The sequence below is a fragment of the Bombina bombina genome, chromosome 1 (assembly GCF_027579735.1).
Source record: "Bombina bombina isolate aBomBom1 chromosome 1, aBomBom1.pri, whole genome shotgun sequence".
In the NCBI taxonomy this organism is placed as follows: domain Eukaryota; kingdom Metazoa; phylum Chordata; class Amphibia; order Anura; family Bombinatoridae; genus Bombina; species Bombina bombina.
This window is the reverse complement of record NC_069499.1, coordinates 799438374-799464455: the sequence shown is the minus strand read 5'-3', so window position 1 is coordinate 799464455 and position 26082 is coordinate 799438374. Positions and strand designations below refer to the sequence as shown.

The following is a 26082-nucleotide window of genomic DNA, read 5'->3' as shown; positions in this document are numbered from 1 at the left end:
ACCTGCTGGAGTGCATTTAATTGTTTCTAATTAACTCCTTTACCCCTATTTTGGCATTTGAAATAGCTTATTTAGCTTGTGGTTTCCCAACCTATACTGAAAGTTTTGATACTGGAGTCTCAGCTATTGCATAGCCTAAGTAAACACAGCCATCAGAAGTTATTACTCACAGTGGGGTGCAGGATAGTAAAGTAATAAAATTATTATTTTCCATTGTTCCCTCTATGTATTGAGCTTTAGTTTTCCAGAGAAATATAAGATAAGGAAGCAAGTGTGTGTACACATCGTGATAACATAATGAGATCTGATACTCAACCCATTGTAATAGGCTGTGGTTTAAAAGCACAAAACCAGCTACTTCATATACACAAATAAACCTGAAAATGCAATTTCTCACATTTTATCTACTGCAGCTGGTATAAACAAGTCATTGAAAATAAATTAATATAAAAACTATTTTACAGTGTACTGTCCCTTTAAGTTTAATTTTTTTTTACCACTGGTTGTTATGATCCCATGTGCAAGCAAGTAAACATTTACATTAAAAGGGACAGTTTAGTCAAAATTAAACCTTCATTATTCAGATAGGACTTGTAATTAAATTCAACTTTCCCATTTACTTTTATTATCAAATTTGCTTTGTTTTCTTCTTATTCTTGGTTGAAACTAAACCTAGGTAGGGTCATATGCTAATTTCTAAGCCCTTGAGGGCTGCCTCTTACCACATTTTTTAAATTGCTTTTAACAACAAGAGACTGTGGGCCATATAGATAACACTGTGTTCAGGCACAAGGAGTTATTTAAGAGTTAGCAAAGCACAATACTAAATGCAACTCAATAGATTTGATATAGTCACAGTCATGTGATCAGGGGGCTGTCAGAAGGTTCTTAGATACAAAGTAATCAGAGGTAAAAAAAAAGGATTAATATAACTGCTGGCTGTGCAAAACTGGGGGGGGGGGGGGGGTAATAAAGGGATTATCTGTCTTTTAAAACAATAATTCTATCGTAGACTGTCCCTTTAATAAATAGCTGCCTATGCTCGTCAATCTTGCTTAAAGGGATAGTCAAGTATAAAATTAAACTTTCATTATTCAGATAGGACTTTTAATTTTATTCGACTTTCCAATTCACTTTTATCATCAAATTTGCTTTTTTCTCTTGGTATTCTTACTTTAAACTAAACATAGGTAGGCTCATATGCTAATTTCTAAGCCTTTGAGGGCTGCCTCTTATCACATGCTTTTTAAATCTCTTTTCAACACAAAGAGACAGAAAGTACACGTGGGCTATATAGATAACAATGTGTTCATGGCACAGGGGGTTATTTAAGATCTAGCACAATATAATGCTAAATGCAAGACAATAGATAATAAACAGTCACAGTCATGTGATCAGGGGGCTGGAAGAAGGTTCCTAGATACAAGGTAATCACAAAGGTAAAAAGTACATTAATGTAACTGTGTTGGTTATTCAAACTGGGGAATGGGTAATAAAGGGATTATCTATCTTTTAAAACAATAACAATTCTATGGTTGACTGTCCCTTTAAGAAGCTAAAACACTGTTTTATCTCAGAAAAAAAAAAGCTATATTGCCCCACAACATACTATTTAATGCCCCTTTTAAGAGACAAGATAGATATACACTAGGACTATCAAATTCTTTCCCTATTCCTTTAAGGATAAAAAGTCTATCAAAGTTAAAAAGTAGTCAGGCCTCAAAAAGACACTGCAAGGACAAGTGGACAACATTACAGGGTCATTATAGTGGTACAATTACATTAGTTAGAATATGTCATTTAAGACTAGTGATCCTGCACCACTGTGTGGGTTAACACACACAGAAATACTGCTTGGGACCCCCAGAGCAGTGCCGGTCCCAATCAGCAGCGCTTTCTGCTTGGGACTAGCAGTGCTCTGTGGGTCTTGAGCAGGACATTATTGTTGGTGTTAAAAATGACATGCTCTAATGCTGTGTGTTTAGTCCCAAGCAGATAAACATCTGAGTTGTGCTACTGATTGTAACTAGCTCTACCAATTGGGACCAGCACTGCTTTGCTGGTCTGAAGTAGTACTTCTGCGTTTCCTCCTTTGCGGGTTAAAACACAATAATGCAGGGTCGCTAGTCTTAAAATTCCTCTATATTCACTTCCATTTGGACTTTAATCTGTTCCAAAAACAGTTGATACTGTACACCCTTTTTAGATTCAGAAAATGTAGGCTCCTTATGAGATTGCCAGTCCTTCAGGATTAAATTTCCTAAGAGAATGACTGTTTAGAAATAGGGGATTCTGCCCCACTTCGTTATTAGGAAGAACACATTCTGACATGTAATATGAATATGGGACTGTACGATTTTTGTTAACCAAAACGAGATTTTACCCCAAAATCTCTGAATCACTGGGCAAGACCAGAACATACGGTACATATCAGCCCACTCGTGTTTACATCTAATACAAGACAACCTATCTCCTCCTCTTACCCAGGATGCAAGAGACTTTGGAGTACCATACACTTGATATAAAATCTTAATTTGTTGTTCTCTATAGTATTCCCCTCTCATTGCTTCCCCAACTCTCTTAACCGAACCTGTCAGAAGTTCTGTCTCCATTGAGATGGTCGGGCAGTCCCTCCATTTTAAAGTAAGGTATCTGATATTACTAAATTCATAACTAGCTAATAAGGCCTCATACATAGGTGAAATGGAAAGTTTCCCTATACTAAATAACGATAGGCTGTGCTTTAAAGCTTGATTGTTCCATTCTAGGTTCGGTATCCTCAAGATCTGTACAGCATAATGCCTAAGCTGCAAAAATGCAAAGAATTGGGAATTGGTAATGCCAAATTCTAATTTTACATTCATTAAAGGTTTTAACCCTACTCTCCGCTGTATTAATTAGCTGGATCATGTATTTAACCCCTGCATTAGTCCAACTCACAAATCTTAAGGAATCATATCCCTCCGAGAATTCTGGATTCCCCCTAATAGTTAGGTATGGAGAGACCCGAAAATTGGAGCCAGTTCTTATGCAGAACTTACGCCAAGCTCTTATAGGTTGTTCAATGATTATTAGTTCTTTAATAATTTTGGGGATTTTGCAAAAGGGCATGTGAACGAGGGCTTTTAAAGAGAGTGGTGCAGCTAACCCTTCCTCTATGTCATAAAGTGAGAAATGATCTGACTCTAAAAACCAGTCTACTACATATTTCATATTAGCAGCTAAATTATAGGCTTCCGGGATAGCCAGTCCGATATCCTTCTTCCCAGCAAACATACGTTTCATGGCTATCCTGGATCGATTATTCTTCCAAATAAATTGCCTGATGTATTTATTAATTATCAGTCTTTTTAATAGGAGGAGTGGCATAGCCTGAAATGTATACAAGAATTTAGGTAATGAGATCATTTTAATTAGCTGGATTCTACCGGATAGAGATAAGGGTAGATTCATACATTTTTCTATATCTTCTTTAAGGGATACAATAAGTGGAAGAAAATTTAAACTATACCATTTCCTTGGATCCCGCGCAAATTTCAGACCCAGATACGCAATATGTTCCCTTGCTTCCATAAATGGTGTCGTAGGCGAGTCCTTATTTTTAATTAACCAGAGTATTTCTGATTTAGTCTTATTTATTCCAAAACCCGTAAAGGTCCGGAATCTATTTAAAACCTCTACAATTAAGGAAAGATTATTCTCCAAATTCTGCGTAAAAATAAGAAGATCAGCAGCATAAATTGCTTGTTGAATTCTGAATTGACCAATGACGATTCCTTCTAGATATTCTCTAAGGTATATGGCTAAGGGTTCCAAGGATAGATTGAAAAGCAGGGGTGAAATAGGACACCCCTGCCTTGTCCCCCGCTGTAAGATGAACTTATCCGAAACAGTAAAATTGATGACTAGTGCAGCTTGGGGCGTATTATATAAAAAAGTAATATTCACAAAAGTACCTTTGATTCCAAACTTTCCTATGGTAGTAAACATGTGGTCCCAGATCAGGGAGTCGAAAGCCCTATGTGTGTCTATAGATATAATAGCAGCATCTCTAGCCAAAAAAGACCCCCCCATTATTAGCTATATCACAATAATTTATTGCCAGTTCTAATTTCCTAATATTCTTCACTAAATGTCCTACCTTTCATAAATCCAGTTTGATCTGAATGGACCAGTGGGGCAATAGCTATCTGTAATCTGTTGGCTAAAATATGCATTAGTAACTTATAGTCCACATTCAACAAAGAAATTGTCCTATAGGACTCCATACATTTTAAATCTTTCCCCTGTTTTGGTATCAGGATAATCCTGGATTCATTAAAATATTTCATTGGAACTTTCCCCACAATAAGAAAAAAAGAGTTGTATATATCTCTAAGCGTTGGTGTAATCTTGTCCCCAATAATCTTATATAATTCCCCCGGGATATCATCCGGGCCGGAAGCTTTGTTAAGTTTTAGTTTGTTGATGGCCTTACTAATTTCCTCCTTGGTTATTGGAGTATTTAACATTTCTAAGTCCTCCTCCTTAACTTGAGGGATCTTAATTCTTTACCAAAACTGCTCCTTATTCCGGTATTCAACTTCTTTCTCCCCATACAGGTTTTGAAAGTAATGTTGAAATTCCTTAATAATCTCTAATGGCTGAGTAAGGACTTTATCTTTTACTTTAATGGAAGTTATATTTTTACTTGACTTCTGAAAATTTTAGCTAGGAATTTCCCTGTCTTGTTACCATAGGACATGAACTTACTATTCCGCCTAATTTCTGCTTGTGTTTCTCTCGCCATGCACCATCCATCCAAATACCGTTTCCAGTTCTCACTATTATTCTGTATATATATATATATATATATATATATATATATATATATATATATATATATATTTGGTATTTGTTGATGACCTGATTTGTGAGTTGCAACCAATAGTTATTATTTACCTTCTTTGTTTTAACCAAGAAGGCTATTATTTCTCCCCGAGCAACTGCCTTAAATGCCTGCCATAGTATCTCTATATTTTCAACTGATTCTTTATTCTTGGCATAATATTCTTCCCATAAACTAGACAGAAAATTCTGAAATTTCAAATTTGTATATAGGTAATTTGGAAAAAAGAGCCTATTTGGTAAGTTACTGGCGTTAATTATCAGAAAGAGCAGGACTGGTGCATGATCAGAGATGGTAATTGTTGTCTTTTGAACCAGGGTAAACAGATTCTTACTGATCAGAAACATATCAATGCGCAACAGAGATTTGTATGCCTTAGACAAACAAGTATATTCCTTACTGCCTGGGAAAGTATTCCTCCATATATCTAAGAGTTCCAAGTTATAACAAAACTTTTTAAATGTTCTAGTGTCTCTATTCCCCAATTGCTGCCTACCCGCATGTTGTTTCCTATCTAATAGTCCAGATGCTACCATATTCAGATCCCCACCTAAAATAACATTTCTGTCTGCCCCCATCAATTTGTCTTGGATTGTTTTCCAAAAACACCTTTTCTTCTCATTTGGGCCATATATATTGCACAATGTTATTTTTTTTCCCCCTAACTCCATTTCTAGAATAATAAATCTACCCTGTGAGTCTACTTCTTTTCTAAAAATTAGATATTGCAAATTTTTCTTAAACAGTATGGCCACACTTTTTTTCTTGTGCGTACCTGGGGCATATATTACTTCGCCAACCCACCCCCATTTAAGCTTCTGACTTTCTAACTCGTCAAGGTGCGTTTCTTGTAACATACCTATATCTATTTTAAGTTTGTTCAAATGTTGTAACACCGCTTTCCTCTTTATATAATTTATAATAAAATCAATTTATATTAAAATTGTGCAATTTGTGCTTTGGCTAGCTCAAAAAAGGGACAAGTCAAAATTAAACCTTTATGATTCAGATAGAACATGCAATTTTTAACAACTTTCCAATTTACTACCATTAAAATGTGCAGTCTTTTTATATTTACACTTTGAGTCACGAGCAGCAACACAGTAAGTACCATGGGCTGTTTGGATTAACTTGATTGGTTAAATATATTGTAATATAATTTGAAAATACCCATTTTATTTGCACTGCCAATTGTACCACAGTCTGCAAAATTTTAAGAACCACTGTTCTAGACAAATAAACTTTTATAGGGTCCTCTTTTTAAAAAGGGATTATAAAAATAGGAATGTATATTTTTATTTCATTAGGACAACACATTTTATTTTTCCTTCTAAAACAGACAAAAATCTGCACTTCCAGTCCAGTGCTTAAACAATACGCTGCATATTAAATAAGTCACTGCTGTGATCAGTCCGATTACAAAGCAAGTGAGCAAATATGCTATTAAACATTCCTGAATGTCAATATACTACCAAACGCAAAACCGTTCATTCTTACCTAGCTTAATGTCACTGGGCTAAAGTCACAAGTTGTGTTCCAATTATTCAATAGCTGCAGAAAGGCGGTAGGTTCTCTGTAATCTGTGGAAAAAACAAAACACACACTTAGCGTAAGAAACCAGACAACTTGATGCTTTAGGTGCATCAAGTATACAAAATGTACAGAGCTGTTGCCTTTCCCATATTAGCATAAAAAAAACCATAACAATTTGATTTGAGAAATGTCCTCCGTCTGTGTTGCATGAAAATCTAAACGGTGAAGAATTCTATTTGAATTGAAAAACAAGAATGAAGTGAAAAGTGATGGTATGGAAACCATTTATCTTTTGGGGACTACCTACCCAACTGCTAAGAATTCACAACACATGCTATCAGCTCATCACATAAGGGAAAATTGTGCCAAAGGCAACTTCCCTAAAAAAACAAAAACAATATTGTACACAATATCGTATCAGAGGAGCGCACACAAATAAAATATATGAAACAGACTGTAAAATATGATAGTACAATCAAAAAAGGCAAAACAAATGATCACACAATTGGGGAAAATTGATTAAAAAGTCAGTTGAGAAATATCTGTGACCAGATGATCTCCATCCAATATTATGAGCAGTCAGCTCTCTTCGAATGGTGAAATATACATGAAATGTCCTAAAAGACAAAAGTAGAAGAGATGCCTTATTATGCAGTCTCTTATACTTGGAGATTCACATGTATTCAATATACAGGGTACTCACAAGAACGCACACAGTGCAATTCAGACAAGCCAAGGCTTCGGAGCCGCTCGGCTGATTCACCCTCTCCACCAAGGAGCATGAACCCGCGTTGATTCCTCACACCTATGAAAGCATAAAGCACCGGGCAAAGAAAATGCCCAATTACACAAATTAAAGTCTTTTCAGATGATTTCTTGTAACCATCAAGGTCGGTCACATCCTGAAGACCCCACCGTTCTTCTTTGAACCACTGACAGTATGGAGAGACAAATAGGAGGGACCATTTACCTTTTGGACACTACCTACCCTATTGCTAAGAATCCACAGCACATGCGATCAGCTCATTACATAAGGGAAAAGGGTGCCAAAGGCAACTTCCCTAACTATGCATGGCCAAAAGAACCAATTGCACTCTGCTTCCACTTCCCATGACCACAGAATGTGGGAACAGCCGCACTCTGCTCCCACAGCCAGTAGACACAGTTGGCAGTCACAGAATGAAATGTTTACCTTCTGACCATGTTAAGAAGACATTTCCCTACCTATATCCCTTAGGCTCAGAGAGATAGCACATGAAGTAAACATTAACAACTGGGTAAGCGCTCAAGCCATATAAAACAAACACCAAACTAACAATATTGTACACAATATCGTATCAGAGGTGCGCACAAATAAAATATATGGAACGTAAGACTGTAAAATATGATAGTACAATCAAAAAAAAAAAAAAAAAATAATCACACAATTGGGGAAAATTGATTAAAGAGTCAGTTGAGAAATATCTGTAACCAGATAATCTCAATCCAATATTATGAGCAGTCAGCTCTCTTCGAATGGTGAAATATTCAATGTCCTAAAAGACAAAAGTAGAAGAGATGCCTTATTATGCAGTCTCTCTTATACTTTGAGATTCACATGTATTCAATATACAGGGTACTCACAAGGAAAATGCACACAGTGCAATTCAGACAAGCCAAGGCTTCAGAGCAGCTTGGCTGATTCACCCTCTCCACCAAGGAGCATGAACGCTTGTTGATTCCTCACACCTATGAAAGCATAAGCACCGGGCAAAGAAAATGCCCGATTGCTGTAATTGAAAGAATTTTTGCCACATCCTGAAGATCCCACCAGTAAAGAAATCTCTTTGAACCACAGAAGGTATGGAGACACAAATTATGACTATGTACCCAAATTGCTAAGAATTCAACACATGCTATCAGCTCATAACATAAGGAAAAAGTGTGCCAAAGGCAACTTCCCTAACTACGCATGGCAAAAAGAACAGATTGCACTCTGCTTCCACTTCCCATGACCACAGAATGTGGGAACAGCCGCACTCTGCTCCCACAGCCAGTAGACACAGTTGGCAGTCACAGAATGAAATGTTTACCTTCTGACCATGTTAAGAAGACATTTCCCTAACTATTTCCCTTAAGCTCAGAGAGATAGCACATGAAGTAAACATTAACAACTGGGTCAGCGCTCAAGCCATAAAAAACAAACAATATTGTACACAATATCGTATCAGAGGTGCGCACACAAATATATGGAACGTAAGACTGTAAAATATGACAGTACAATCAAAAAAGGCAAAACAAATGATCACACAATTGGGGAAAATTGATTAAAAAGTCAGTTGAGAAATATCTGTGACCAGATGATCTCAATCCAATATTATGAGCAGTCAGCTCTCTTCGAATGGTAAAAAATACAAACGATGTCCTAAAAGACAAAAGTAGAAGAGATGCCTTATTATCTCTTATACTTGGAGATTCACATGTATTCAATATACAGGGTACTCACAAGGAGAACGCACACAGTGCGACAAGCCAAGGCTTCGGAGCCACTCGGCTGATTCACTTTCTTCACCAAGGAGCATGAACGCTTGTTGATTCCTCACACCTATGAAAGCATAAGCACCGGGCAAAGAAAATGCCCAATTACACACATTGAAATCTTTTCAGATGATTTCTTGTAACTGTTCCATCAAGGTCAGTCACATCCTGAAGACCCCACTGGTAAAGAAATCTTTCAACCACTGAAGGTATGGAGAGACAAATGGAGGGACCATTTACCTTTTAGTCACTACCTACCCAATTGCTAAGAATTCACAGCACATGCTATCAGCTCATTACATAAGGGAAAAGTGTGCCAAAGGCAACTTCCCTAACTATGCATGGCCAAAAGAACCGATTGCACTCTGCTTCCACTTCCCATGATCACAGAATGTGGGAACAGCCGCACTCTGCTCCCACAGCCAGTAGACACAGTTGGCAGTCACAGAATGAAATGTTTACCTTCTGACCATGTTAAGAAGACATTTCCCTACCTATATCCCTTAGGCTCAGAGAGATAGCACATGAAGTAAACATTAACAACTGGGTCAGCGCTCAAGCCATAAAAAACAAACGATATTGTACACAATATCGTATCAGAGGTGCGCACACAAATATATGGAACGTAAGACTGTAAAATATGACAGTACAATCAAAAAAGGCAAAACAAATGATCACACAATTGGGGAAAATTGATTAAAAAGTCAGTTGAGAAATATCTGTGACCAGATGATCTCAATCCAATATTATGAGCAGTCAGCTCTCTTCGAATGGTGAAAAATACAAACGATGTCCTAAAAGACAAAAGTAGAAGAGATGCCTTATTATGCAGTCTCTTATACTTGGAGATTCACGTGTATTCAATATACAGGGTACTCACAAGGAGAATGCACACAGTGCAATTCAGACAAGCCAAGGCTTCGGAGCAGCTTGGCTGATTCACCCTCTCCACCAAGGAGCATTAAAGCGTGCTGATTCCTCACACCTATGAAAGCATAAGCACCGGGCTAAGAAAATGCCCGATTGCTGTTATTGAAAGAATGTTTGCCACATCCTGAAGATCCCACCAGTAAAGAAATCTCTTTGAACCACAGAAGGTATGGAGACACAAATTATGACTATGTACCCAAATTGCTAAGAATTCAACACATGCTATCAGCTCATAACATAAGGAAAAAGTGTGCCAAAGGTAACTTCCCTAACTACGCATGGCAAAAAGAACAGATTGCACTCTGCTTCCACTTCCCATGACCACAGAATGTGGGAACAGCCGCACTCTGCTCCCACAGCCAGTAGACACAGTTGGCAGTCACAGAATGAAATGTTTACCTTCGGACCATGTTAAGAAGAGACATTTCCCTACCTATATCCCTTAGGCTCAGAGAGATAGCACATGAAGTAAACATTAACAACTGGGTCAGCGCTCAAGCCATAAAAAAAACAAACAATATTGTACACAATATCGTATCAGAGGTGCGCACACAAATAAAATATATGACAAACTGTAAAATATGATAGTACAATCAAAAAAGGCAACAAAACAAAAACACAATTGGGGAAAATTGATTAAAAAGTCAGTTGAGAAATATCTGTAACCAGATAATCTCAATCCAATATTATGAGCAGTCAGCTCTCTTCGAATGGTGAAAAATACAAGGTCCTAAAAGACAAAAGTAGAAGAGATGCCTTATTATGCAGTCTCTCTTATACTTTGAGATTCACATGTATTCAATATACAGGGTACTCACAAGGAAAATGCACACAGTGCAATTCAGACAAGCCAAGGCTTCAGAGCAGCTTGGCTGATTCACCCTCTCCACCAAGGAGCATGAACGCTTGTTGATTCCTCACACCTATGAAAGCAAAAGCACCGGACAAAGAAAATGCCCAATTACACAAATTGAAATCTTTTCAGATGATTTCTTGTAACTGTTCCATCAAGGTCAGTCACATCCTGAAGACCCCACCGGTAAAGAAATCTTTCAACCACTGAAGGTATGGAGAGACAAATAGGAGGGACCATTTACCTTTTGGTCACTACCTACCCAATTGCTAAGAATCCACAACACATGCTATCAGCTCATTACATAAGGAAAAAGTGTGCCAAAGGCAACTTCCCTAACTACGCATGGCCAAAAGAACCGATTGCACTCTGCTCCCACTTCCCATGACCACAGAATGTGGGAACAGCCGCACTCTGCTCCCACAGCCAGTAGACACAGTTGGCAGTCACAGAATGAAATGTTTACCTTCTGACCATGTTAAGAAGACATTTCCCTAACTATTTCCCTTAAGCTCAGAGAGATAGCACATGAAGTAAACATTAACAACTGGGTCAGCCCTCAAGCCATAAAAAACAAACAATATTGTACACAATATCGTATCAGAGTTGCACACACAAAATATATGGAACGTAAGACTGTAAAATGATAGTACAATCAAAAAAGGCAACAAAAAAACAAAAACAAATGATCACACAATTGGGGAAAATTGATTAAAAAGTCAGTTGAGAAATATCTGTGACCAGATGATCTCAATCCAATATTATGAGCAGTCGGCTCTCTTCGAATGGTGAAAAATAAAATGTCCTAAAAGACAAAAGTAGAAGAGATGCCTTATTATGCAGTCTCTTATACTTGGAGATTCACATGTATTCAATATACAGGGTACTCACAAGGAAAATGCACAGTGCAATTCAGACAAGCCAAGGCTTCGGAGCAGCTTGGCTGATTCACCCTCTCCACCAAGGAGCATGAACGCGTGTTGATTCCTCACACCTATGAAAGCATAAGCAACGGGCAAGGAAAATGCCCGATTGCTGTAATTGAAAGAATTTTTGCCACATCCTGAAGATCCCACCGGTAAAGAAATCTCTTTGAACCACAGAAGGTATGGACACACAAATTATGACTATGTACCCAAATTGCTAAGAATTCAACACATGCTATCAGCTCATAACATAAGGAAAAAGTGTGCCAAAGGCAACTTCCCTAACTACGCATGGCAAAAAGAACCGATTACACTCTGCTTCCACTTCCCATGACCACAGAATGTGGGAACAGCCGCACTCTGCTCCCACAGCCAGTAGACACAGTTGGCAGTCACAGAATGAAATGTTTACCTTCTGACCATGTTGAGAAGACATTTCCCTAACTATTTCCCTTAGGCTCAGAGAGATAGCACATGAAGTAAACATTAACAACTGGGTCAGCGCTCAAGCCATAAAAAACAAACAATATTGTACACAATATCGTATCAGAGGTGCGCACAGAAACAAAATATATGGAACGTAAGACTGTAAAATATGACAGTACAATCAAAAAAGGCCAAACAAATGATCACACAATTGGGGAAAATTGATTAAAAAGTCAGTTGAGAAATATCTGACCAGATGATCTCAATCCAATAATATGAGCAGTCAGCTCTCTTCGAATGGTGAAATATACAATGTCCTAAAAGACAAAAGTAGAAGAGATGCCTTATTATGCAGTCTCTCTTATACTTGGAGATTCACATGTATTCAATATACAGGGTACTCACAAGGAAAATGCACACAGTGCAATTCAGACAAGCCAAGGCTTCGGAGCAGCTTGGCTGATTCACCCTCTCCACCAAGGAGCATGAACGCTTGTTGATTCCTCACACTTATGAAAGCATAAGCACCGGGCAAAGAAAATGCCCAATTACACAAATTGACGTCTTTTCAGAGGATTTCTTGTAACTGTTCCATCAAGGTCAGTCACATCCTGAAGACCCCACCGGTAAAGAAATCTTTCAACCACTGACGGTATGGAGAGACAAATAGGAGAGACCATTTACCTTTTAGTCACTACCTACCCTATTGCTAAGAATTCACAGCACATGCTATCAGCTCATCACATAAGGGAATAATGTGCCAAAAGCAACTTCCCTAACTACGCATGGCCAAAAGAACCGATTGCACTCTGCTTCCACTTCCCATGACCACAGAATGTGGGAACAGCCGCACTCTGCTCCCACAGCCAGTAGACACAGTTGGCAGTCACAGAATGAAATGTTTACCTTCTGACCATGTTGAGAAGAGACATTTCCCTACCTATATCCCTTAGGCTCAGAGAGATAGCACATGAAGTAAACATTAACAACTGGGTCAGCCCTCAAGCTATAAAATGCATGAGCACCGGGCAAAGAAAATGCCTGATAGCTGTAATTGAAAGTCTGTTTGCTGATGCAAACACAAATGTAAGTCTTTCCAGTTGTCTATTGACAACTGGTTGAACAGGAGGTCACAAGAAATAAAATCTAGCAGTCACTGCAAGTTAATAACAATAAAGCATATGCCATATAGGAAAAGGCAACAGTAGCTCCAGTCTGCCCTTACCTGTAAACCGTCATCATGGTGCCATTGTAATGAGTGAGAATCATCTAGTGACAGCGTGGAAGCCTTTCTTCTGCGTAAACAAGAGGTGAAGTGAGCATCTCTCCATACACGGTCACATATGCTGAGGAAGAAAAAAAGAAAGCTTTAATGCTCTCGTAGTGCCATATATATTTTACTGCAATTAGAAAATACCTCTCAAAACCACCTTGGTCCCACTAGAAACCAACAACCGTTATATTTTTCACCACCTCTAATTTTATCTGCACAATAGCAAAATTAGCTTGCATTTTCTAAATACGCTTCCATAAGTTGTGTCACCTTAAAAACAATTTTATATTTCAGCAGAGGGTATTAGAATAAACAAAGTTATAAATTATAAAATGGAGCTCAAAACGTAAAATTTTGAATTAAAGAACCTAAAAGAATTTTATGGATAAAGTGAAAGTGCTCTCCCCAAGACCTTTTTGATTAGGGCACCAGTCTACTATTTTACTGACCCCAGATAAAATGTAAGCCAATATTAAGCTAAAATAGCTAATGTGCAATTAGTGTGTGCTTTGTATTATAACATTTTCTGCCATAGTATTGCACTGCCCCCACTCAGCAACTTCATCGTCCCACCAGGATGGCTACATTTGCTGTGAGTGTTTTAGCCCTGTATCATAAAATCTATAACCTACAGTGCGCTTTACTTCATACACTACTCCCTTTTCTACAGTTAGTTCATTTCAAGGGACATAATATGTTAATATATTCACAATCAGAAGGGAGATTAAAGTGACAAACTTGTCTGGTGCAGTAATTTTAAGAGACTATGCAATTTACTTCTATTAACAAAATGTACTTTAAATAAACGTAGAAGTGCAAGAGATTAAAGTGAACGTCACAATCAAGAGGAAGAACAATAGCCTGATAAATAACCAGGTACCCATCAAATCATGGTCCCTTTACACAAATAAATAGGAATGGGTACACATCACAAAATAATAACACAAATGTACATTAGAAAGTGTTCTCCTCAGGGCAGATTTAGTGGGTACCACCAGCTCATTTTACAGACCACCTAACTAAAGCCAGTATTCAGATAAAATAAGCAAATTATCATTTAATCAACAGGTGTTAAACTCAGCAATTAATGTGCGATTTGTTTAGTTTAAAAAGGGACACTAAACCCATTTTTTTTCTTCTTTCATGGATTAAATAGAGCAGCAATTTTAAGCAACTTTCTAATTTACTCCTATTCATTTCTTTGTTCTCTTGCTATCTTTATTTAAAAAGCAGGAGTGTAAACTTACCAGCTGGCCCATTTTAAGTTCAGAACCCTGGATAGCGCTTGCTTATGGGTAAGTCGCCAATAAGCAAGCATAACCCAGGTTCTCAACCAAAAATGGACAGGTTCCTAAGCTAAGCATTCCTGCTTTTTAAATAAAGATAGCAAGAGAAGAAAAAGTGATAATGGGATTAAATTAGAAAGTTGCCTGCTTTAAATCATGAAAGCATTTTTTTTTGGGTGGGGCGTTAGTGTCACTTTAAAGTAAATGTAAAGTTAAAGCATTTACCTAAAGTGAAACGATAGAAGTTAAAAAAAAAAAAAAAAAAAAAAAAATGAATGAGGGTTTAATTCATGAAATCTTCAAGATATACTTATTATCTTCAGAGATATTTCACTATAAACGCTACACGGATAAGAGCTCAAGCTCAGGTCGCCATTTTCATCAATTGATAGACAGATGACTCATCTGCAATCAACTAATCGTTTTCCCCCCGGGCAGTGACAATTGTGCAAAGGGACTGAATGCAGATGAGTCATCTGTCAATCAATTGATGAGAATGGCGCCCGGAGCTTGAGCTCTTATCCGTGTAGCGTTTATAGTGAAATATCTCTGAAGTATATCCTAAAGATTTAATGAAACTCATTCATTTAACTTCTATCGTTTCACTTTAGGTAAACGCTGTAACTTTACATTCCCTTTAAGTAATATTTATAAATAACAACATGATCATCTTATGATGAAGGCTGCTATACATGAAGCCAGTCAGGATTTCAACGCTATTAGACAATAAGGGCTTTTAAATGACAAAATACTAATTTTGCAACATGTAATTCGGCTTCCTCTTATTTGTAAGGAGCACTGAAAGATGTTCCTGCAATTAAATATTGCTCGGCTATATTTACATTTTGTAATCTAATACATTAACAATGATTTATTGCTAGGCTTAAACAATCCCCAATTTATATTTTTTGTGTAACAGCAAGTTGGGGAAAAAAACCCCAAAAACTTCCTTCTATTAGCAAATGTACTTTATTTTCATGCAATTCTTTAAGAGATACTTCTGTAGAAAGTGTGCACTTGTCTGGAGAACTGTAAGGCAGCAGTTTTGCAAGAATGCTTTTGAGCACTAGATGGCAGCAGACTACACACAATGTACAATATTGTTACAAGCATTTTTGTAAAACTCCTACAATATGGTTCTCCTGACACATGGATGCTCCTGTACCCTATCTGCCTACTTCTTTTGTTTTACTTAACATAGGATAACAGAATATAAATTTGCTAATAGACATAACATGATACAGAGACATAGGTTGTCCTGAAAAATTAACAAGATTACTAAAAGTTCTAGTATCAGAGAGAAAAACTAAAACTACTGCTGCTGATCAATGCCTATAGATTGAGTTTTTTGTGGTTTGCTCCCCAAATGTTAAGCTTTTTTGTGAGGTACCCATATAACATACATTGTTTTCAGGCGCCCAAACATTAGAAAATAACTTTAGTTTACAGAAATAGAGTAAATGGCACCACACGCACAATTGTAAAGATACCACTCTCTATTGTATGACTTAATGTGAAGTGTAAGGAACAGGATCTAACATAACGGATTTGTGAATGTGCGCTGCTTATGTCACACAGGGTGCAAGAATACGAGAGATGGAAGCTTCATCAATTGGCACCACTAAAAGTTTAAAATAAAAAGTGCAGTTCTGAAGACCGCAGCCAGCACAGGACGGAAAATAATGTCTTAGCGAGTATTAACCCACTACATGGTGCCGACACATTAACCCCTTAATGACCGGACCATTTTTCAGTTTTCTTACCCTTAATGACAATGGCTATTTTTACATTTCTGCAGTGTTAGTGTTTAGCTGTAATTTTCCTCTTACTCATTTACTGTACCCACACATATTATATACCGTTTTTCTCGCCATTAAATGGACTTTCTAAAGATACCATTTTTTTCATCATATCTTATAATTTAATATAAAAAATATATAAAATATGAGGAAAAAAAACACACTTTTTCTAACTTTGACCTCCAAAATCTGTTACACATCTACAACCACCAAAAAACACCCATGCTAAATAGTTTCTAAATTTTGTCCTGAGTTTAGAAATACCCACTGGTTACATGTTCTTTGCAAGTTATAGGGCAATAAGTACAAATAGAACTTTGCTATTTCCAAACCACTTTTTTTCAAAATTAGCGATAGTTACATTAGAGCACTGATATCTGTCCAGAATCCCTGAATATCCCTTGACATGTATATATTTTTTTTTAGAAGACAACCCAAAGTATTGATTTATGCCCATTTTGGTATATTTCATGCCACCATTTCACTGCCAAATGCGAGCAAATAAAAAAAAAATGTTCACTTTTTCACAAATTTTGTCACAAACTTTAGGTTTCTCACTGAAATTATTTACAAACAGTTTGTGCAATTATGGCACAAATGGTTGTAAATGCTTCTCTGGGATCCCCTTTGTTCAGAAATAGCAGACATATATGGCTTTGGTGTTGCTTTTTGGTAATTAGAAGGCCCAGCAGTGAAGGGGTTAATTAGGGATCTTGTAGGGACCTTGAAGGGTTAATTTAGTGTAGTAGACAACCCAAAGTATTGATCTAGGCCCATTTTGGTATATTTCATGCCACCATTTCACCGCCAAATGCGAGCAAATAAAAAATAAAAAAAAGTGACATTTTTCACAATTTTAGGTTTCTCACTTAAATTATTTACAAACAGCTTGTGCAATTATGGCACAAATGGTTGTAAATGCTTCTCTGGGATCTCCTTTGTTCAGAAATAGCAGACATATATGGCTTTGGCGTTGCTTTTTGGCAATTAGGAGGCCGCTAAATGCTGCTGCGCACCACACTTGTATTATGCCCAGCAGTGAAGGGGTTAATTAGGTAGCTTGTAGAGAGCTTGCAGGGTTAATTTTAGCTTTAGTGTAGAGATTAGCCTCCCACCTGACACATCCCACCCCCTGATCCCTCCCAGACAGCTCTCTTCCCTCCCCCACCCCACAATTGTCCCCGCCATCTTAAGTACTGGCAGAAAGTCTGCCAGTACTAAAATAAAAGGTGTTTTTTTTTTGTTGTTTTTTTTTTAATTATTCAGCTGTGATGGACCCCTGCCTTAACCCCCAACCTCCCTAATCCCCCCCCAAACACCTCTCTAACCCTCCCCACCTACCTATTTGCCACCATCTTGGGTACTGGCAGCTGTCTGCCAGTACCCAGTTTTCCCCAAAAAATAAAGTGTGTGTGTTTTTTTTTTTAGTTGTTTTTTCATTTTTTCTGTAGTGTAGCTGCCCCCCCCCAGTACCCCCACCCCCCTAACCCTACCAGATCCTATTATTATTTTTTTTTTTTTTAAAAGTTTGCTGCCCCCCCTCCCTCTTAACAGAACTCATTGGTGGCAGTGTTTGCTGCGCGCACACGCACGCCCCCCCTCCGCACGCTCCTGGCATCCGGCGTGCACAATGCACTTGTAGGAACCGGATGCCGGGTAGCGATGGGCCGCCCACCCTCCTCCCTTGTAAGCTCCCACCCACCAACGAACGGCCCCATCGCTACCGGTGCAGAGAGGGCCACAGAGTGGCTCTCTCTGCATCGGATGCTTTTTAAAGGGTATTGCAGGATGCCTCAATATCGAGGCATCACTGCAATACCCTGAGAGCTGCTGGAAGCGATTGCGATCGCTTCCAGCACTCTTAGACAACTGACGTACCAGGTACGTCCATTGTCACCAACTGCTAGTTTTTGCAGGACGTACCTGGTACGTCAGTTGTCATTAAGGGGTTAAAAGGGACACTAAACCCAATTTTTTTCCTTTTGTGATTCTGATAGAGAATGCAATTTTAAGCAAATTTCTAATTTACTCCTAATATCAAATTTTCTTCGTTCTCTTGCTATCTTTATTTAAAAAGCAGGAATGTGATGCATAGGAGCCGGCCCATTTCTGGTTGAGAACCTGGGGTTATGCTTGCTTATTGGTGGATAAATGTAAGCTTCCAATAAGCAAGAGCTATTCATGGTGCTGAACCTAAAATGGGCTGGCTCCTATGCATCACATTTCTGCTTTTAAAATAAAGATAGCAAGAGAACAAAGAAAAATTGATAATAGAAGTAAATTAGAAAGTTGCTTAAAATTCCATGCTCTATCTGAATCATGAAAGAAACCATTTCGGTTCAATGTACCTTAAATAAGAAGCTACCTAGAACTAAATGCTAATCTGGATTAAGAATCTAAAACAACCCCCCCCCCCCAATTAAAAGTATACAGATTGCAAGCAGCAGCAATATACATATGCTATGTTATATAGCTCACTCATACTACAAAGATAACACCTACCTATGTATCTACACAAAGAATACCATGAGAATGAAGCAAATTTGTGTGCAAAAAGAAATTGAAAAAGAGAGATTGTGGCTTTAATATCCATTGTAAAGGAATTGTAAGTGGTAGTATCATTTTGCCATAGGCACTTAGATGTACACTACCACTTCCTATTCCTTTAAAAAGGGATATTAAACCCACAATCTCTCTTTTCCCAATTTCTTCTTGCTCTCAAATTTACTTCATACTCATGGTATTCTTTGTTGAGTAGATACATAGGTAGGTGTCTGGAGCACTACATAACAGGAAATAGTGCTGCCATATATTGCTCTTGCAAATGGATAACATTCTTGTAAAACTGCTGCCATATAGTGCTCTTGCAGATGGATAACATTCTTGTAAAACTGCTGCCATATAGTGCTCTTGCAGATGGATAACATTCTTGTAAAACTGCTGCCATATAGTGCTCTTGCAGATGGATAACATTCTTGTAAAACTGCTGCCATATAGTGCTCCAGAGCTTACCACGGCTTTAAAAAAAATAAATAAAAAAAATATTATAATTTAATCCCTTCAATGCACAAAGGTGGGGAATCGCCAATCAAAATTGTTTTCTGGTAATCCCATGCACTGCAGGCCGGGGACCATTAGTGACCTAATGGTCAGCACTCCCAGGCTTCACAGGAGTGCTGGTGATGTCACCACGTACGCACGTGATGACATCACAAAGGGGCTGAACCAGGATGCACCGGTAGCAGAAAGGGAGCTGGATGGGGAATTCCTACAAACCCTAGAAAACAACACAGACCTGTTGTACACTTATCCTTAACTGCATCCATTTGAATATGTTGTTTTCAGTGAACACCTACAACTAGTATCAACTCATTCAGCAATATGCATTTTTTCCGTTTAACCCCTTAACGAACAGTGCCGCACAGGCGCAGTAGTTTATTAGCCCTAAAGGATGCCGCTGTCCTGGGCTTTCTGCGGCAATCTAGCTGACAGTGGCGAGATTGCTCTATTCTGCATGTCCCACTCGAGAAAAGAGAGCCGTGTGTGAATCCTACACTGCACAAAAGGACAAAACAAAAAAAAACAAAGAAAAACACACTACAGCCACACTTAAATCTTACAAGCTACATGATTAACCCCTACACTGTCAGGAATTTCATAAGTCTGTGCCAAGTTCATACTATACTGTTATCTTGTGGGATTTAACAAAAAATTAATCATAGTAAACTTTCTTTAGCGGAGAACGGAAATAATGGGACATCTAAGGCGCATGATCCTGTGCTAGTCCTGGGACAAGCATACAGATGCTTACATTTGGTCTATAATGGGATGATGCTACCAAAGACACAGGTCACATACGGTCATTTTTTACAGAGATACTAAGGTGATATTTTATCGTCAGCCTTTTACAGATTTGCTACATCACTTTCAAATGATTCAGCATTTGGTTGTCTCTTTAAAAGTACAACTCCATCAGATCTGAAACCGTTTGTCTTAATACAGAATTAAAGGGACACTGAAGTCAAAATAAACTTTGAATGATTCAGAAATGACATGCAGTTTTAAGACATCAAAATTTTGCACAGTCTTTTTATATTCACACTTTCTGGGGGAACAAGCCCTTACTGAGCACGTGTACAAGCTCACAGGGTATATTTTTCTTTTTAGGCTTTTTCTTTTTTTGACTTAAGCACTGCATAGGCAAAAGGGTTTGCAACAATGCTCAAGACATCCGCTCTTGAGCCTACCTCATTATGCTCTTATGAAAAGTTTAAGCAAAAAGGGGGACTGTGTTCAGTCTGGTAACCATTTTCCTAAACCAAGTAAGCAGAACATAAAAGGGATATGAAACCCAAATGTTCTGGGTAGCGCTTGCCGATTGGTGGCTAAATGTAGCCAATAAATCAGCAAGCGCTACCCAGGGTTCTGAACCAAAAATGGGCGGCCTCCTAAGCTTACCATTCCTGCTTTTTCAAATAAAGATTAAGAGAAGAACGAAAATTTGATAATGAGTAAATTGGAAAGTTGCATGCTCTATCTGAATCATGAAATAAAAACATTTGGGTTTTATATCCCTTTAAGATGCAGGGAAACAAAAATGCAAGCATTGAAAGTTGTAAATATTACATCTTCACAACCACTCATGCTTACCTGGGCTGATGTAACGGAGAAATGTTTCATGTAGACATTTTGTCCAGTGCTTGAACATCTGTAAATAAAACAAAATCTATATACAGAAAACAAAATTAGTGTAAGAAACTAGACAACCTGGTGCTCTAAATGCACCCAGTGTACAAAAAGTACAGAGTTAAAGCTGCCTTTCCCATATTTAAGCTAAACATATTATACATATCATACATAATAAATATACATAATAATAGATATACATAATAAATATACATAATAATAGATATTATACATAATTATAAAAATATTGTACAATAGATAACCAAACAAACTGAAATCTGATTAGCTTCCCATGATCAGACAGTGAGATTGAGTTGACCGGATAACCTTAAACAAATGTTAATGGGAGATGCACAGGAGACAGATATACATTCACAATAGACCAAGAAAAAAAAATAAAATGCCAAAAAGGCATTTGGAGGTACAGATTGGAATCTGCCTAGTTTTCCATGATCACGGGTGGTGAGAGCAGTCGGCCGCACTGTCCCCACTGCCTATAAACACAGTTGTCAAACACAGAATACAATGTATACCTCCTCCTGCCTTTGTTATGGCAAATGATCAAACATCAAATCATAAAACCTTAGCTTAACAGCAGCATTAGGTTTCTGCTTTATAATTTATAAAGCAGTTTGTTACAAAATGGAATCTAATATATGGGAAAGGCAACAGTAGCCCCAGTCTCTGTCCTTACCAACTTGCAGCCTGGATGTCAGCAGACGCAGTTGAAGTGAAGACCTCTGTACATTATGGCCTCTCGCTTCACATTGCTACATCTGTTGAGAGGAAACAAAGTTTCAGTTCTTGCATAGCAATACAGAAGTAGCTATAAAAAGTAGCTATCCCTAAAAGGCAAATACAGAGAAGGGGGTGTAGTGAAGTGTGCTCCTCGCACTGCATGATAAACACAAATACAGAGAAGGGGGGTGTAGTGAAGTGTGCTTCTCGCACTGCATGATAAACACAAATACAGAGAAGGGGGTGTAGTGAAGTGTGCTTCTCGCACTGCATGATAAACACAAATACAGAGAAGGGGGTGTAGTGAAGTGTGCTTCTCACACTGCATGATAAACACAAATACAGAGAAGAGGGTGTAGTGAAGTGTGCTCCTCGCACTGCATGATAAACACAAATACAGAGAAGGGGGTGTAGTGAAGTGTGCTTCTCACACTGCATGATAAACACAAATACAGAGAAGAGGGTGTAGTGAAGTGTGCTCCTCGCACTGCATGATAAACACAAATATGATCAATCATGTACAGATTATACCCCCCCCCCCCCCAATATCTCTGTCTAAAAGGTAATGGAAAGAAAGTATTTTCTATCTTTCACATCTGTTTCCCCAATGGTTGGTAGGTAGGTAAGTATGTATATATGTATGTATGTATGTATGTATGTATGTAGGTATGTAGGTATGTATGTAGGTATGTATATATACATTTTATTTTTTTTAAATAAAAGTGACATAGGGACACAAGCAAAATTAAATTACAACACATAAGAAAATACAGTAATATTTAAACTTAAACATGGTTTTAAAATATAACTGTAGGATGCTTGACTTATAAATTAAACATTCACGATTCAGCTACAGTATACAATTTTTAACAACTTTCCAATTTATATTTCTATTACCAAATTTGCTTTATTCTTTTTGGTATCCTTTATTGAAGAATAAAGCCAAGTCGGCTGAAAGGAGCCCAGGAGTGTGCACGTAAAATACAAAGTCTGAAATAAGGGGGCAATCTGCAGAAGCTTAGATACAAGGTAATCAGAGGTAAAACGTATATTTAATATAACAGTGTTGGTTATGCAAAACTGGGGAATGGGTAATAAAAGGATTATCTATCTTTTTAAACAATGACAATTCTGGTGTAGACTGTCCCTTTAACAAAAGGATACTAAGCAAAATTGATAACAAATAAAATAGGAAACTTGTTTAAATGGATTAGATAGAGTGACATTTTATAAGGACAGTTCACCTAAAAATGTTCTCCAATTTAAATTGTTCTCAATGATCCCTTTTACCTGCTGGAATGCATTTAATTGTTTCTAATTAACTCCTTTAACCCTATTTTGGCATTTGAAATAGCTTATTTAGCTTGTGGTTTCCCAACCTATACTGAAAGTTTTGATACTGGAGTCTCAGCTATTGCATAGCCTAAGTAAACACAGCCATCAGAAGAAATTACACTCACAGTGGGGTGCAGGATAGTAAAGTAATAAAATTATTATTTTCCATTGTTCCCTCTATGTATTGAGCTTTAGTTTTCCAGAGAAATATAAGATAAGGAAGCAAGTGTGTGTACACATCGTGATAACATAATGAGATCTGATACTCAACCCATTGTAATAGGCTGTGGTTTAAAAGCACAAAACCAGCTACTTCATATACACAAATAAACCTGAAAATGCAATTTCTCACATTTTATCTACTGCAGCTGGTATAAACAAGTCATTGAAAATAAATTAATATAAAAATTTTATAGTGTACTGTCCCTTTAAGTTTAATTTTTTTTACCACTGGCTGTTATGATCCCATGTGCAAGCAAGTAAACATTTACATTAAAAGGGACAGTCTAGTCAAAATTAAACTTTCATTATTCAGATAGGACTTGTAATTTTATTCAACTTTCCAATTTACTTTTATTATCAAATGTGCTTTGTTTTCTTCTTATTCTTGGTTGAAACTAAACCTAGGTAGGGTCATATGCTAATTTCTAAGCCCTTGAGGGCTGCCTCTTACCACATGTTTTAAATTGCTTTTAACAAGAGACTGTGGGCCATATAGATAACACTGTGTTCAGGCACAAGGAGTTATTTAAGAGTTAGCAAAGCACAATACTAAATGCAACTCAATAGATTTGATATAGTCACAGTCATGTGATGAGGGGGCTGTCAGAAGGTTCTTAGATACAAAGTAATCAGAGGTTAAAAAAAAAAAAAAAAAAAAAGGATTAATATAACTGCTGGCTGTGCAAAACTGGGGGGGGGGGGGGGGGTAATAGAGGGATTATCTGTCTTTTAAAACAATAATTCTATCGTAGACTGTCCCTTTAATAAATAGCTGCCTATGCTCGTCAATCTTGCTTAACATTTGTTTTATCTAAGTTAAAAAAAAAAAAAAAAAAAGCTATATTGCCCCTTTAAGAGACAAGATAGATATACACTAGGACTATCAAATTCTTTCCCTATTCCTTTAAGGATAAAAGTACAGTCAGGCCTCAAAAAGACACTGCAAGGACAAGTGGACAACATTACAGGGTCATAGTGGTACAATTACATTAGTTAGAATATGTAAATTTAAGACTAGTGATCCTGCACCACTGTGTGGGTTAACACACACAGTAGAAATACTGCTTGGGACCCCCAGAGCAGTGCCGGTCCCAATCAACAGCGCTTTCTGCTTGGGACTAGCAGTGCTCTGTGGGTCTTGAGCAGGACATTGTCTAATGCTATGTGTTTAGTACCAAGCAGATACAATCAGTAACACAACTCCGATGTTTAACTAGCGCCACCAATTGGGACCAGCACTGCTTTGCTGGTCCGAAGAAGTACTTCTACTCTGTGTTTACCCCTTTGCGGGTTAAAACACACAATAATGCAGGGTCGCTAGTCTTAAAATTCCATTTGCTAATAACAAAATTAGAGCATGTAATGGTTTGACTATTATCACCATTTAATTATACTATATATCTGCAACAAAAATGATCTACTGTTATACAGGAAACAGCTTGAATACTATGAATTTAATGTATTTTACAACAATTTAACTCTTACCTGGTTTAGCAAAGGAGGCACAGACATTTCTTTTGACAATAAGCTAGACACTAAGTGTTGGCTGTATGTCACCTGGTGCTGTAGATCTGATAACTTTAGCATCACCTACAGATACGGGGGAAAAAAAATACATACTACTTAACGTAAGAAACAGGACATTGTGGTAAATTTGCATTGCCTATAGTTAATACTCAAGTAGAAAATGCAGAGATAAAACACTTATAAGAATGAACCTTAGATATGAACATAAAGTCTTAAGGTCTATATTCTGGGCTGCACAGCATATCTATTTAGTGGGTTTAAGTGGTTAGCTATATGACCAAATGCTTCAAAACTACCGCCTAACAGTCACTCCATATCATCATTTCATAAATGCAACAATTATAAAATAAAGAGCATAAGAAGGGAAAGAAGAGTAAGAAATCCAGGTGTCTGTGGAATGGTATAAAAGGATCAGGAATTAGGTTAGTAAAGATTTGGTAATTATAGGCAGTGACAGAGCAATAATAAATACAACAAGAGTTTACCATGAATGTTAATTGTGCATTTTCTAGGCTGGGCTTGCATGGGACATATGATGGGGAGCATGACCTAAGGCTGAGGAGACAAACTTGTAATGTACCACAGTATATAACTAGCCTTGGGTAGCTTCAGCAGGGGCCCGCTGCTTCCACTTCCTAAAGACACCGCTGCTATGAAGACCGTTTACTGTACCTACCGCTAACAAACATATGGGAGAGAGAGATCTTTGCCAAAGAGGAGTTACTTGGATATAGCATGTGTGAAGCAGTCATGTAGGAAAACAAGACAAGGGTCCTTAGAGTACTTTGAAAAGGAGAGATATAGATATAGTGGTCATGTACTTTAATAGGAGAAATGCATTAGGCTATTTTTATTTAATAGACTATAAAGTCAGAAACTTTACTTTGAAAAATAGGGGGAAAAGGGAAAATTCAAAATGCTATATTAGAGGTAAATTATTTTATTTTAAAATAATCATGCTCATAGGCATCAAGAGACAATTTACAATCCACCATAGCTTTACAGCTGTATCCATGGGCACAGGGAGCAGGCGCGCACTGCTCCACATGTCCATAAAAACAGCTGCCACCATGTGCAGAGAGCTCACTGTAACATCTGCCAGTGATCATGTTGGGTTTAACAGGTCAGAAGAAAGTAAATTAT

General features: G+C 37.6%; 1 long non-coding RNA gene across 3 annotated transcripts in view; it reads right to left on the bottom strand.

Annotated features, from left to right (window-relative positions):
* Window positions 1-26082, bottom strand: part of LOC128645988 (uncharacterized) — a 104695-nt gene that overhangs the window by 62268 nt on the left and 16345 nt on the right. For all 3 annotated transcript variants that reach the window (XR_008400164.1, XR_008400162.1, XR_008400163.1), the window contains exons 3-7: window positions 24898-25002; window positions 21812-21893; window positions 21082-21157; window positions 13299-13419; window positions 6386-6468 (exon numbers count right to left, since the gene is read on the bottom strand). This is a non-coding gene — a long non-coding RNA (uncharacterized LOC128645988). The remainder of the gene's footprint in view (window positions 1-6385; window positions 6469-13298; window positions 13420-21081; window positions 21158-21811; window positions 21894-24897; window positions 25003-26082) is intronic.